The sequence below is a fragment of the Canis aureus genome, chromosome 1, assembly GCF_053574225.1.
Source record: "Canis aureus isolate CA01 chromosome 1, VMU_Caureus_v.1.0, whole genome shotgun sequence".
Taxonomy (NCBI): Eukaryota; Metazoa; Chordata; class Mammalia; order Carnivora; family Canidae; genus Canis; species Canis aureus.
In genome coordinates this window covers 105954839-105970928 of record NC_135611.1, presented here as the reverse complement: position 1 = coordinate 105970928, position 16090 = coordinate 105954839, and the positions used below count along the sequence as shown (strand labels likewise).

At 47.5% G+C, this 16090-nt stretch overlaps 1 long non-coding RNA gene across 2 annotated transcripts; it reads left to right on the top strand.

The window, feature by feature from the left end:
* The first annotated feature begins 632 nt into the window (after positions 1-632).
* Positions 633-12664, top strand: LOC144291810 (uncharacterized). 2 transcript variants are annotated; one of them, XR_013359408.1, is made up of 3 exons: positions 633-1392; positions 5079-5111; positions 10936-12664. It is a non-coding gene; the product is annotated as an uncharacterized LOC144291810 (long non-coding RNA). The 2 variants fall into 2 exon arrangements; XR_013359416.1 differs by lacking the exon at positions 633-1392 and adding an exon at positions 3789-4013.
* Positions 12665-16090: the final 3426 nt, after the last annotated feature.

The following is a 16090-nucleotide window of genomic DNA, read 5'->3' as shown; positions in this document are numbered from 1 at the left end:
CTCATTTGCTGCTTCTCTCTGTTTTCTGCCTCCGAGTCCTGCTTTCTCCCTGCTGGTCCATCTCATCCAGCCTGTCCTGGAGCTTTCCCCTGCAGGACACCAAGTCCTCACTCCCTGGGTTCCCCTGGGAGGCAGGGAGTGAGGAACCATGGCTAGGTTGGGTCTTGCCTGAGCCTGGCTGTCAGGGAGAAGGCCAGTTTGGGGCCCAAGTAAGAGGCACCCCGCCCACCTCACCAGGGCGGGGCTGCGTCTCTGACGCTGTTGCCAGGAGCCTGGCTGCCTGGTGTCTGGCTGTGTCAGGATGATGGATCCCCCGATGGGAGCTGAGCCCAGAGCAGGAGGGGAGGGAGATTCCTCTGCCCCAGGGTGGAGGTGGGGGCAGCCCAGGCTCCACTCAGAAGCCGGGCATTTGGCTGCCCAACCCCCACCCCACCCTGCCCGGGTGGAGCAGCTGTATAAAACCAGATGTTTCTAAAACCAGAGTGTGAATGAGGAAGGAGGGATCAGGGCTTTAAACCCCAATGGCTTCCTCTTCCAGGATCCAGGAGACCAGGCCCCCAGCCCCTTCCTCCCTCAGATGCAGGGGTCCAGGCCCCCAGCCCCTCCTCTCCAGACCCAGGAGTCCAGCTCCCAGCCCCTTCCTCCCTCAGACCCAGGAGTTAGGGCCCCCAGTCCCCTCATCCCTCAGACCCAGGGGTCCAGAACCCCAGTCCCTCCTCCCTCAGATCCAGGAGCCCAGACCCCTAGTCCCTCCTCCCTTCCAAAAGTCCAAGCTCCCAACCCCTTTCTCCCTCAGATTCACATGTCCAGTGTCCCAGAATTCCTTGCAGGGAGAGATGACCATGGCTGGTAGTAGCCAAGACAAGGACAGATGAAACCAGGCACTCCCACAGGAGGCAAGAGGTAGTGGCAGGATCACCTCTAGCTCCCCTCACTGACAGCCATCTCTTCCAGAACCCTCCACTCCAGTGGAGGCTGATCTCTCTTCCGTACCCTGGGTACACAATGGCCCTCTCAAGATTTCCAACCTCACCAGAAAACATCAGAGTTTGGTTTACAGAAAACCAGGACAGAAGGGGTGAAGAGTAGGGAGATAATAAGGCAGATGTGGAGAAAGGGCAGAAGAAAAGAATATTTGTTCACTATAGGGACATCTCCTGCACCGCTGGTGGGCCAGGCTCTCGGCTGGGTGATGCCAGGCACACAGAGATGACTCAGACCTGGGCCCTGCCCTTGTGGAGATGCCAATCTTGCGAAGGAGACAGCTGTGTAAACAGAGGATCAAAGAGCAGTGCAAAGATGCTTTAACCCAGCTGGAGAATCAGGGTGGGCTTCCTGGAAGAGGTGATGTCCTAGAGGAGCAGAATCCTAACCAATGAGGAGTTAGCTAAGGTAAGGGTGGGGATGTGGCTGGTGGTTCAAAAGTGGAGTAGAAGGGCAGGCAAGGGGATCCCTGGGTGGCGCAGCGGTTTGGCGCCTGCCTTTGGCCCGGGGCGCGATCCTGGAGACCCGGGATCGAATCCCACGTCAGGCTCCTGGTGCATGGAGCCTGCTTCTCCCTCTGCCTGTGTCTCTGCCTCTCTCTCTCTCTCTGTGACTATCATAAATAAATTAATTAATTAAAAAAAAAAAAAAAAAGAAGGGCAGGCAAGGCAAGCAATGTCCTGGTCAGCAAAGTACAGGTGGGTTGATGTTGTAGAGGCACTGGGCTAGGGGTGGGGTGCATAGCAGGGTTCACCCCATGCAGGGTTTTGATGGGCAGATTTGGGGGTCAACATTTGGTTCTGAGGGTGCAAGGGAAGGCTGGGAGCGGAGGCTGTGCCAGACAAACTGGATGGAGAGATCAGGGACTCCTGGCAGGGGTGTCTGAGTGGCGAGGTTCTATCAGGGTCTTCTCTGAGCAAGTCTGAGCTGGGATGCAGGCAGTAGCTGCGGGGCTGGAGCAGAGGCCCCTGAGAACTTGGAGGAGCGAGGAGACCAGCTCACTGAGCTCCTTCTGGAGACATCTGTCTCATTTCGGGGGCAGGTCCCCCTTCTCCATGGTTACTTGTCTCCTGAGGAGCTAGGAAGAACAAGGGCCCCCAGGAAATAACCTGAGGAAGTGATGGGGTTTTGTTAAATACCTGAGTCCAGGCACATCCGGGCAGGGATCTGCCCGGTGTCCTGAGTGGGAAGGAAGTGCTTTGGGAGAGTTAGAGGATGGGGGCAAGGGGTGGGAGGATGGAGGGAGAGGAGGAATCAAAGAAGGAAGGGAGAGGGGAGAGGGGAAGAGGGAGGCTGGCTTACCTGGCCAAAGGTGTCTAGATGGAAACCGCCCCCCCTTCCCGTTCCCCTTTACCTCCCTTTGCTCTTTTCTATTTTGCACTGCATTTTTCACCTTCCTACATGAACTATAAGTTGCCCACGTTTTGCCTTCCTCGTGTATTGTGCATCCCTCTTGTCAGGAGGCAGGCTCCATACAGGCAGTGGCCTTTGTCTCTACTGTTTCCTCAGGATCTGGACCTGAGCCTGGCACATAGTAGGTGTTCAACAAACTTGTGTCAGACGAATGAGTGAGATCCTGATGGAAGACAAAATGGTAGATGGAGAGAGGAAAGAGAAAGAGGAGGAGGAAGAGGAGAGAAGAGGAAGGAACTGGGTGGATGGAGAGAGGAGGAAAGACAGGGCTGAGGGGAGAGGACAAGGGAGAGATCCCAGTGCAGGGACCCTCCCCCATCCCTGTCCAGCTACTGTCCAGCTACTGGAGGGGCATCCCTAAGTGCCAGACCTGAGAGGGATGGGATTCAGAGCTCCAGGGAGGAGGAGGGACCCTAGCCAGGTGCCCCAGGATCAGCAAAGATCCAAATCTGGAAGCAGACTGCCTCTGGACTTCGGGGAACTCAGAGAGAGGGCTTGGGTCCCAGCCCTGTTGGCAGCACAGCAGCCCACAGGGTCTTTCCTCCTCCACTCCCCCCCACTTCATTCTGGGAAACACCTAGGCCTCTAAGATTCAGCAGAAATCCTGAGTCGGGGGTGGAGGGCGTGGGGGGGGGGGGGGGGCTGGCCAGAGACTGCGTGTCCTCCTTCTGCCTCTAGGAGGAAGCTGTGAGGCCACGAGGGGTGGGGGGCGGGGTTGGCCTGCCTGCCCTTAACCCTGTCCTGGCAGCTGGGGACACCTCATCCCAGCCTCCTCTGCTGCTCCTGTTTGTGTCCCTGGAGGAAACAGAAACAGAGAGACAGAGAGAGGGAGAGGGAAAAGAAGGAGACTTATTTTTCTGAGAGTTCTATCCTCTCCCAGGGAAGCAAGAGAGAGGTCTCTTTTTACAGAGAGGGAGCCTGAGGCCCCAAGAAGAGCAGTTTCATAGCCAGTGTGATCCAGCTGGGAGAGGCAGCAGAAAAGGAGGTCACCGAGGGAGGAAGGGCTGGGGGCTGGGCCTCTGGGTCTGGGAGGAGGGGCTGGAGGCCTGGGGACCTGGACTCCTGGGTCTGAGGGAGGGATCTGCACTCCTGGGTGCTGAAGAGGAGGCCTGGGGATCCACTTTGTTCTGAGCTCTGACAGAAAATTTTGTGAGACCCAAAATTTACTCCTGCTCACAGGGCTTTGGCTCTGTGTGTCTACCACTTCCTTCTGGAAGCAGTCCACCGTGAACCTAAGTCCACTTTCAGCACAGGCCAGGGCCTGGTGAGCTTCCATGGAAGGAATACAGCTGTCTGAGTCAGAAGACAGATGGGAGGATGTGGAGTCAGAGGGACAGTCTGGGGCCCTCAAGGAGGAAGCAGTTACTTGTGTGTTCTTGGCAAGGAGCCATTTCATTCCCCTGAGCCTCTCTTTCCTCATCTGTAAAATAGGAATATCTCAAGTTGTCCCTTCAGATTAAGGGAGAAAGAGCATCTGCCTGGCACACTGCAATTTGAGATATGTGTCAACTGTTCCTGAACCTGCAGTATGAGGATCTCCATGAATGATTCCGGTGGCAACAGGGGACCCTTCGCCTGCCCTGGCCACCTCAGTTGTGATCTGGGAAATCAGCCAGGTAGGGTCTGGGAGGGGCCCATGGTCTGGAGTCAGCTGCACCTGGGTTCCAAGGCTGGTGGCCTTAGGCAAGTCATGTCCAACCCTGGCAACATGTCCCTCTTCCACCCACAGACAAGGAGAGCCCATGACCACACTGATGGGCATGGATGGAACTGTGCTGGCCACAGAGCGAATCTCTGGGTCCCAGCTTTCTCATCTCTGGAGGAGGGTGAAAAGACCTGGCCACTCCAGACTATTTCAAGAAGCTTGGAAAAGTTGGTGGAGTGGACAGTGTGCAGCACAGATAGTGTGCCATGAAGGGGTGCTCCTGTGGGCTCCATATGGAAGAAGTTGGAGGAGCAGAGGCCTGTAGCCCTTCTCTCTGTAGTCAGTGCTGCAGGCGCCCGTCTTCTGGGGACTCCGACCGCAATGCTGGGAGATGAGGAAAGGAAACCACGCAGCCTCTACTTGCTGTCTACTGCCAGCACTAGGCTGTGGGCTTACACCCCAGCTCTTATCCTGGCCCTTGTGCCTCTGATGCCAGGGGGGAGTTCCATCTTCCAAAAGATGAAATGAGCACTCAGAGAGATGATGAAGGAAGGTGCCCAAGAGCACATGACCACCAGCTACTCTGGGCAGCACCTCGGGAAGTCCTACCCATGGGCCTGTGGGCACCACAGCATCCCAGTCATCCCACCCCCTTATATTCTGTCTCCGTGAGTTCAGGGCCCCTGGAAATGGTTTGAACAAATGTCCCAGATGGTTGTTAGCTTGTGAAGGTTGAAAACCATGGTCCAAGGATTTCAGAGCAGAGTCTGCTGAATGATCCCCTCATCTGCTGATTGCCAAAGGGAGGTGCTGTGGGGAACAAGGATTGAGGATGGGCGAGGGCAGGTCTGAGGGGAAGGGCCATGTCACTGTGGTCTGGATCTCAGAGGACGGAGAAAGCAGAGGGAGGGCATGCCTGTCTCCGGCAGGTGGAAAGAGCCAAAATGGTGGTGACCATGATTTATGCCACACCCTGGGCCACCCACTTCACATTCATTAGCTCTAACTGAAGATCTCCCTCTGATGGTTATTACAGATCCTGTGTTAGAGAAAACTGAAATTCAAAAAGGTAAGTGAGGGAATCCCTGGGTGGCTCAGCGGTTTAGCGCCTGCCTTTGGCCTGGGGCGCGATCCTGGAGTCCTGGGATCGAGTCCCACGATGGGCTCCCAGCAAAGAGCCTGCTTCTCCCTCCTCCTGTGTCTCTGCCTCTCTCTCTCTCTCTCTCTCTCTCTGTCTCTATGTCTATCATAAATAAATAAATCTTTTAAAAAAAAAACCAAAAAAACCAAAAAGGTAAGTGACCCATCTAGGGTCACACAAGTAGCAGAAGAGCTGGGATTTGAACATGGCTTTTACAGAATGGGAAGTCCATGTGCTTTCTGCACTGCCCTGTGCTGGTAAATGTTAACATCTGGCTCCAGAAAAAAAAGTATGCTGTATATAAAGACAATGTGTTTACAATAAAAGATTTTCTGATTATAAACGATAGGTGGCACACAGTTACCAATAATAATACAATACGTAGGGCAGCCCTGGTGGCTCAGCGGTTTAGTGCAGACTTCAGCCCAGGGCGGGATCCTGGAGACCCGGGATTGGATCGAGTCCCATGTCGGGCTCCCTGCATGGATCCTGCTTTTCACTCTGCCTGTGTCTCTGCCTCTCTCTCTCTATGTCTCTAATGAATAAATAAATAAAATCTTTAAAAATAATAATAATAATACAATACACGATACTCTTTGTTGTAAAATCCATACAACTATAGTTTCAGGAGACTTGCTATTTCTTGAAAAACCCAGCACTGATTTTTATAATTCTGTCGCCAACAGTAATATCACAATATCAGACTGCAAAGGAATATTTGATTATTACCTAATCCAGCAAAGACATAGCTCATGTCACTGATGAACGAGTATAGGTCTGACATGAATGTTGGGTGGTATTTTTACTTACATTAATGAGAGAGACAAACGTGAAACAAAGATATTGGAACTTGATTTGTTCATCCACTATAGCAAAGAAATTAGGAAGTGATGGATTTTAAGAATTTGTTGTCTTTTTAAAATGTGACTTAATTTTATATGGTAGATTTCTAATAATGGCTATAAAATTCCTGAAATTTTAACAACTGTCTCTTTGTGAGAACGTATCTGAGACCTAAGACCTCCACCATGTCAGATTCCAGAAATCATGGTCTCTGCCTACTTTGAGGCTTGGGGGACTGAGGCCATCTGTAGCCTGTGGAAACAATACTGCCTATAGTGGGCATTTGTCTGTGGTGGTCTCTGCCTCAGGCACTAACCAGATGCTTCAGGTCACTGACGATTGTGCTTGGAACCCAGATATTTCTGTGTGCGCGGTGCTGGTGTTTCTCACAGCCCCTCTGTGTGAATGAGGTGGGGTGGGGAAAGGTTGGAAATGATTTTCACTGTCTTCACTGAGCCCTATGTCAACTCACCCACCTCAACTCTGCAGCTGCAGAAAACCCTGAAAAAACCCTGAAACCCACACTTTACCTTTACCTCTCCCATGCCAGGAAAGTACTCCCTCTCCCTTTCTCTTCTCTTTGTCCCTGGGCCCCTCCATCCCCTCTTCCTCCCTCTTTTCTTCTCTTTGCCCTCCTTTGTTTTTCTCTCTCAATGAAAATTTTACCAAAGTATAATATATGTACAGAGCATACTTATCATAAATGTACCATCAACAAACGGTCAGAAGATCAAGGAGGACATCTCACCATCCCCTAACCCTCACCCTGTGCATGCAGCCCACCCCCTCCCCTTTGCCCCCATGCCAGAGGCAGTGTCCCAAGTCTAATGGACTCCTGTTTTAAAACTTCATACAGTGCAGGGTGCCTGGGTGGCTCAGGTGGTTAGGCATCTACCTTTGGCTCAGGTCATGATCCTGGGGTCCTGGGGTCAAGCCCCACATTGGGCCTCCTGCTCAATAAGAAGCCTGCTTTGCTGTCTCACTCTCTCTCTCAAAGAAAAAAATTAACATAAAATTTTAAAAATTCATACGGTGCATCCTCTTTTATGCTTTTCTTCTTTTTAAAAAAAGGATTTTATTTATTTAGAGAGAGCAAATGTGCATGAGTGGAAGGAGGGGCATAGGGAGAGGGAGAGAATCTCAAGCAGACTCCCCACTGAGTGCACAGAGCCTGCTGGCAGGGCTTGATCCCATGACCCTGAGACCCAGAGGCCCCCAAATCATCACCGGAGCCAAAATCAAGAGTCGGTGCTCAACTGACTGACCCACCCAGGCACCTCTTGTGCCTGGCTTTTGCTCAACACTATGAGTTTCATCCACAGTTGTGCACACGTGTTGTCATGAGTGGCTCATTCTCATTTCTGTAGAGGAGTACTTTGTTGTGTGAATATTGTGTCTCCCTTCATTCTGCAGACAATCCTCTACAGTGGGATTGTTCACAGACCCATGTTACAGGTGGGAAGGCAGAGGCTCAAAGCCATGAAGTCCTCAGGGCCAGGAGTCTAGGTCCCCAGCTCTCCCCCTTAGTCTCTCTAGAGCTGAGATTCTCTGTTCTCTACCCCTCACAGGATCTATATTCTGAAGAGGCAAAACTTCTCAATCTTCCATGATTTCCAAAGGAGCACAGCTGAGGGGCCAGAAGGGGAAGTAGATCAAGGGCCGCTTGAGTAATAGGAACGAAGCTTTTCCTGATTTCCAAATAGTCAATGATGTGATGCCTGTGTTGGCACCATTTGTGGCTGAGCCAGAGCCTCCTAGGAATCTACATATTCAAGCCCCTTAGCCCCATGCTCCTTTCACGGCCCTGCATGTTAGGTTGATTTGTGATCTTCTGGGCTGAGGACATACAGGTCTCTCTGGTTTTAAAGGTTATCAGAATACACCAATGGCTATCTCACAAATACATTTGTCAAAAGTAGAGAGAAATTTGGGAATACAAAGGCAAACAGGAGAGTGTGAGGGTACTCATTCCTTCATATTCCCTAGGGCCTGTACACGCCAGATTCTGTGGCCAGAACACAGACACAGACAGGATTCAGAACAGTCTCGATGAGCTCAGAGTGAGGTGGAGAGAGGGGGAGGGGGACCCTCAGTCAGCCTAGAGCAACATAGCCAAGCCTGTGGCCTCTAGCCACATACAGCTCTTTAGATTTAAATGGATTAAAATTAAATTTATAATCCAATTCCTCCACTAGAGATTTAGACTTGGGGCTGGATGCATGGCTGCCATGACAAAGAGTGGGTCAAGGAAGCAGAAAGTGAGGAGTGACTGATTCTGAACCTCATTTCAACATGTGGGGTTTTCCCCACACCACTAAGCAATTCTTTGACAACGGCTGGTGTCCTACAGTTTAACTCAATTCCAATACTATTCACCCTGAGTTAGAGTCACACCCCACAGGTTGGGGGTGGGGGGGCTCAGTCCCACAGGATTCCTCCTCTCTGCCCGCCCCATTTCTGATGCCAGGTGCAAGTCCAAATTGTTACCTGCTTCTGACCAACAGGCTATAAATCAGGTTCCCATGACCCCCTCGTTGGGTTCAATTAATTTGCGAGAGTAGTTCACAGAGCTCAGGAAACCTGTTTACTCACTAGATTACCATCTTATTACCAAGGATATTAAAGGATATTAATCAACAGCCAGATGAAGTGAAATGTAAGGAGAGGTCCCAATCAAAGGAGTTTCTGTCCCCATGGAGTTTGGGGGCCGAGCATGGTGGCATGTGAAAGCATTCTGGTTCCCCAAACTGTAAGTTCTCCAAAACCCACCCTTCTGGGCTTTAATAGAAGCTTCATTACATAGTCATGACTGATTAAATCTTTGGTTATGGGGCACCTGGGTGGCTCAGTGGTTGAGCATCTGCCTTTGGCTCAGGGTGTGATCCCCGGGTCCTGGGATCGAGTCCCACATCAGGCTCCCCTGGGGAGTCTGCTTCTCCCTCTGCCTAAGTCTCTGCCTCTCTCTGTGTGCCTCTTATAAATAAATAAATAAATAAATAAATAAATAAATAAATAAAATCTTAAAAAAATAAATATTTGGTCATTAGTGACTGAATTAAATCTCCAGGCCCCTCTCCCCTCCCAGGAGGTGACAGATGGGGTGGGAACTGAAAGTTGGCTCCTCTGGTGACTGGCCTCCATCCTTAGGTGCTTTTCAAAAATCACCTCATTAACATAACATCAACTTCATCACTCCCATCACAGGGAATTCCAAGAGATTTGGGAACTCTGTGCCGGAAACAGGGGCGAAGACCAAATATATATTTCTAATTATAAATCACATGATGACAGACATTTCCACAATTGCTAACACACAAACCACCTACTGACAAAATCACTTAGCTAAGGAAGATAGTGTCTTTGCCCTCCAAGAGAAAAGACTGGGCAAAAGGTATATAGAGAAAACAAAAACTCTATCAAAAACGTGCACAAATGGTCATAGTAGCCCTCTTCACGGTAGCCCAAAGGTAGAAACAAGCCAGATGTCCATTAATGAATGGATGGATGGAGAGACAAAGTGTGGTCCATCCACACAGTGGAATATTACTCAGCCATAAAAAGGAACAAAACACTGATGCTTGCTATAATGTGGATGAACCTCGAAAAGAGAAAGAAGCCATACATAAAAGGTCACATATTATATGATTCCATGTAGATGAAATATCCAGGACAGGCAAATTCAGAGTTGGAAAGCAGATTCACATTGCCAGGGGCTGGGGAATGGGGAATTGCTGTTTGATGGGTATTGAGTTTCTGTTTGGGGTGATGAGAAAATTCTAGAACTAGAGAGTGGTGATGGTTATGCAATACGAATGTGCTTAATGCCACTAACATATGTACTTAAAATGGTAAATATTATGTGCTATTTTACCACAATTTTTAAAATGTGAAGAAAAACAAAGGTGTACAGACATCTAGTTAATGATTGATTGATGAGAGACAACTCCAGTGACTCACAGTCAGACAGACATGAGCTAAGACTTTCTTCCTCCCATGACTCTCTGCCTGAGGGCTACAAGCCTTGCAAATTCCCGGTCTCAGATCCTACCCTCCTCTCTCTAAAGGGGCATGAGAGCCTCCCTTTCCTCTGCCATTGGGAGAGGTCAGGCACAATATTCAGATGGTTTTCAAAGATAGGCAAAATGGATCTGTGAGAGATAACAATGTGTCATCAAGCATTATATCTTGTGGATTCTGTGCTAGAAGAAATCAGGCTCTTGTCTCTTTGGTTATCCTGACCAGATATAGAAGGGGTGCCCTTCTCCATCCCTTGTGTGGGGTTGATCTTGGGAATGAAGAAGAGCATGGTAGTAATTATAGTCCAAATACGTTGCTGGGGATAAGAGTTAGTTAGATTGGCTGTGCAAAATACATGCTGAGCTCTTGCCAAGAGCTTTACTTCCCTTCTAAACTTTGTGACAGCCTTTCTCAAATGGTTGTTGGAGAATGAAATAGGTTAATACCACAAAACCTGAGCCAGTGCTTGACACACCATATGTACTGAATAATGTTTGGTTTTTAGTTATTTTGCAGTTGAGGAACCTGAAACTTAGAGCATTAAGTTAATTGCCTACTGTCACTCAGCAGCTCTAGCTATCAGATTGTAGCCAAAGTCTCCGTCTGCTCCTGCTCTGTCATCCTGCCTCTGCACCTGAGCTGTCTAGTACAACAGCCATTCACCCCCATATTTTGAGCCCTCAAAACATGGCTAGTATTATTTGAGATGGGCTGTAAGAGTAAAAGCACCCATAAGATTTCAAAGACTTAGAATGTTAAAAAAAACAGTGTGAAACATTTCCTTAGTAATTTTTATATTGACTACATATTGAAATGACAGTTATTTGGCTACTGGAGATTAAGTAAAATATTTTCTAAAAATTAACATCATTTGTTTCTTACTTTTTCGAAGTACCTTCCAGACCTTTTAAAGTTACATACATGGTTCATGGTTCTACGGAACTTCAATGCCCTACAGTCTGAAAAGTAACTTGCAGATATTCCTCCGCCCCTCTCTGCCCCAACTAACCACAGAGACACCCTGAGAACTGTTTGTCCTCAAGAATCTTTAAGGCAGTCATTTGCAAAGCAATGAATAAGGAAGATTCTGCAATGACAGGAGAGGATACACTGTGCACCTATTACTCCACCACAGTTTGAGGGTGGACAGGAAGCCTGCTATCTGCAACCAGTACAAGTCATGGTGGCTCCCATTTACTGAGCCTCTTCTACGACGGGCCATCACTTTGCAGCATCCCCACTCTTCCTGCCTCTGAGCTCAGCAAGTTCCAAACTGGCTAAACATCATCATCACCAAATGACAGAAGAAGAAACTCTGGCTTGGAGAGGGGAGGCGACTGCCCTAAGATCTAGGGCTGCAGTTTTGAGGAGGCAGAGCTGAGTCCTGTAGATGGGTCCCATGGAATAGCCTGCACCAGTGTCTTCATGTGGAGACCAGGCATCACTGCTCTGGAAGACTACTGCTTCCCTATTACCCTCATTTCCCATCGTCCATAATAATTCCTTTGGCCCTTCTGCTTTCTCCTTAAAGCCCTGAACCTCCTCTAGCGTGCCCACTCACAGCTGATGCCCTTGCTTTGTACTCCACCAAATCCACCCTTCTGTCTGCTCCTGCATGGCTGTTCTTTGCTTTTGCCTCCGTGACCAACAAGCAAGTACCCCTTCCCAAGACCTATCCTTCTACTTGTCTTCTGAATCTCACCCCATCCCACTTTCTCAAGAACTACCTTCCTTCACTTTCCCCCTTTCTCCTGTAGCAACAATATTTTCTCTCTACTCCATCATTCTCACCTGCACCCCAATATGGTCTAGAACCTCTTATCTTATAAAAAATGTATTCTTTGAGGGGTGCCTACGTGGCTCGGTTAAACATCTGCCTTTGGTTCCCAGGGTCCTGGGATGGAGCCCTGCATTGGGCTCCTTGCTCAGCTCCTTGGGTATCCTGCTTCTCCCTCTTCCTCTGCCTCTGCCCCCACTCTCCCCTGACGACTCATGCTCACTCTCTCTCTCTCTCTCAAATAAATAAAAATAAAATCTTAAAAAATATATATTCTTCTACTCCACATCCTTCTTTAGTTTCTAACAAATTTCTTGGCTCTCTTTCACAGCAAAACATACTGAAGGAATTCTGTATATTCACTATATTTATTTCTTCACCTTGCATTCCTCTATAACTCACTCCAAAGAGTCTCTTGTCCCCACGATTATGATGTGCCATGGTGGAGCTCCCCAGTCATAGAGATACATTTGCCACCTGGACTTTCCACAGACTGTTGTACTGGCTCTGGACAGTCATAAGTTCTGGTCTCCTGCGAAGAATAAAGACAGTCATCCTAAAAACATTATTCCCAAGACCCTGAATCAATTAGGGTGCTTTCAGTTATAAGTCATTTACAGTTTATAATTACAACTAACAATGTCTAAACCCAACACAACATTTATGGTCTACTTTACAAGAATTTTGGCAAGTTAGGTTCTGTCTGAAAAGCACCATCAAGAACCACATTTATTTTAATCCTTCCACTTTATCATCCCTAATTGGTGGCTTTCTTCCTGGAGATTGCCACCTAATGTCTGCAAGATAGCTACCACAGCTCCAAACTTCACACACAGCATCCCAGGCCAGGAAGATGAGGATGAAATGGGACTCACTGAAGGATTTTTTTTAAAGATTTATTTAATTATTCATGAAAGACACACACAGAGAGGCAGAGACATATGCAGAGGGAGAAGCAAGCTCCCCACAGGGAGCCTCATGTGGGACTTGATCCTGGATCCCGGGATCACACCGTGAGCCAAAGGCAGATGCTCAACTGCTGAGCCACCCACGCGCCCCTCACTGAAGATTTTTTTTTCACTGAAGATTTTTAATTGGAAGTAGAGCATGTTCAGATTTATGTCTTATAAAAATTTCTTTGGGGTCCTACATATAAGACACATTTTAGAAGGTCCCCAAAGGAGGAAGGGTAACAAGTGTGGATGTGACCAAGAATCAAAAGAAAGTCATAGTTTTACTGGAAATTAAAGTGAAGAATGGCAGAGGGCACTACTATGCATAGAGAAGGACTCAGGTGCTGAGAGAAAACGAGACATGGGACCCCACAGACTAACTCCCAGACAAATTTCCAGGTCTTTGGAAGTCTGGTGTTCTTCTGAAACTGGGCTTCTTGGGTGCCCCTGTATGTCTCCCATAAGCCCTCTTTACTGAAGCATATATGAGTTTTGTTCTTTGCTACCAAATGGCCCAGATTAACACACCAGGATTTGCAAAACTGACAGAAGCAAAGTGACTAAGGTGGAAAAAAGGAGTCCAAGTGGACTGATTCCTGAGTGTCCTCAGTATCTAATCTGTGTAAGGCCAAACGGGAAATGATATTGGGCTTGGCCTTGGTCAGGCAAATTCCTGCCCATGTTTCAAAAATCTCTGACCCTTGTGGTAGCTGATATCTGAAACGGCCTTTGTGAACAGCAAAATCTTTCAATAAATCACAGTGCCTGAGATGGTGAAGCCAAATGGCCTGGGCTAGAAATCCAAAGTTACCACTTACTAGTTCTGCAATTGATCAAGCCATCCAACCCAGGGATTGGCCGACATTTTCTGTAAAGGGCCACAGTAGTTAATATTTTATATTTTTTTGGCCATAGTGTCTCTATCACGACGATTCAAACATGCCGTTATAGTACGAATACAGCCATTGACAATACATAAATGAAGAGCATGACTATGTGCCATAAAATTTTATTTAAGGACACTGAAATTGGAATTGTATATGATTTTTATTTGACACAGAATATTATTCTTTTGATTTTCCTCAGCTGTTAAAAAATATAGAAACCATTCTTGGCTCATGAGCCAATCAAAAATAGATGAAGGGCTGGATTTGACCTCTCTTTTAACTTTACTATGCCTCAGTTACACCATCTGTAAATTAAGGATAATAATGTTCACAGAGGACATGTTAGAGCAAAACAAGTAAGATAAATAATGCAAAGTTATCCTGGATTAGCATGGATTAGTTAGCAAGAATTATCATTAGTTAGCATGGATTCTTGTGTAATACATATTACCATATGCTAGTAATCAGAAAAGAATCTCTTCCTCCCCTGTTTTACATTCTCTCTGGGTGAACCTATCCACACTTAAGGCTTCAACCACACCTCATTAATAATCCCCAAATCCCTGCCTCCAGCTCCAACCTTGCTGTTGAATTCCAGGCACATCATCCTGGGTTCATTTGTCTCTTTAGGCCCATTTCCAGAATTTGATCTCATTACCTCCTCTGATAATTCCATGTGATGGAAGGGACTGTGTCCCTCCAAAATTCATATGTTGAAGCCCTAACCCCACTACCTCAGAATGTGACTGTATTTGGAGACAGAGCATTTGGCCCTGACCCAATCTGACTGATGTCCTTTTTTTTTTTTTTTAAGATTTTATTTATTTATTCATGAGAGACACAGAGAGAGAGAGGCAGAAACATAGGCAGAGGGAGAAGCAGACTCCCTGCAGGGAGCCTGATGTACGACTTGATCTCAGGACCCCAGGATCATGACCTGAGCCAAAGGCAGATGCTCAACCACTGAGCCACTCAAGCGTCCCCTGACTGGTGTCCTTATAAGAAGAGGAAATTAAGATACAGACACACACAGAAGAAAAATATCCATCTAGAAGCCAATGAGAGAGGCCTCAGAAAAAAACAGCCCTGCTGACACCTTGATCTTCCAGCCTCCAGAACTCTAAGAAAATAAATTTCCATGGTCTAAACTTCCTAGCTGGGATCCCTGGGTGGCGCAGTGGTTTGGCGCCTGCCTTTGGCCCAGGGCGCGATCCTGGAGACCCGGGATCGAATCCCACGTCGGGCTCCCGGTGCATGGAGCTTGCTTCTCCCTCTGCCTATGTCTCTGCCTCTCTCTCTCTCTCTCTCTGTGACTATCATAAATAAATAAAAATTAAAAAAATAAATAAATAAATAAACTTCCTAGTTGTGGCTTTTATTAAGGCAGCCTTAGCATCCGAATATACTCTGCTTCTTCTCATAGCCCCCAAATTCACCAAATTACCCTTGTGATTTTAAAGAAAACAGCCACAAAATTCTTTGGCACTTCTCCCCTTGAATCTGGGTGGGATTGGGACAACTTTGACCAATGGAATGTAGCAGAAATGACACTGCGTGACTTCTGAGGCTAAGCCAGAAAAGGCCATGAAGCTTCTAACCAGCTTTCTTGGAACACTTGTTCTGGAGGAAGGTGATCTTGTGCAAGAAATCTGATTACCCTGAGATTGCCATGCTGGAAAGGCCTTGTGTAGGTCCTCAGCATTCTAGTCAATCCCACCCAGGTACCAGACATGTGGATGAAGGAACATCCAGATGACTCCAGTCCCCAACCTTCAAGTCACCCCAAAGCCTTTGAGTCTTTGGGGGCAGAAAGAAGCATCTCCTCTGTGCCTTGTTCTAATTCCTAACCCACATAATTCATGAGCATAATAAAGTGGTTGTTTGACATTGCTTATGTTTTAGAGTGGATTATTATGTAGCGATAGTAACAGAAACATCTCTCCCCAGACCACACCTGTCTATGACCCTAGATCTGTCCTAGGCTGGTCTTCAACAACTTTCCTTTAATCTCTTGCTACATCCTTCCTTCACTCGAAAGTCTCTGCCTCCAATTGGGAACATTCTCAAATCTATCGCTTTGTAGAACTCTAGGACAATGTTTTTCCTAAAGCATACATCTGACAAGCTCCCCTCCTATTTTCAAAAAATTTTTTAAAATTGAAGTATGTTGACACACAAAGTTATATTAGTTTGAGGTACACAACATAATGATTCAATGACTCTATACATTATGCTATGCTCACCACAAGAGTAGCTACCATCTGTCACCATACAACACTATTACATATCATTGACTATATTCCCTATGCTGTACCTTCCATCTCCATGACTTACTCATTCCATAGCTGTAAGCCTTTGTCTCCAACTCCCCTTCACCCATCTTGCCCATCCCCACACCACCATCTCCGCCCCCCACCCAAAACAACCAGT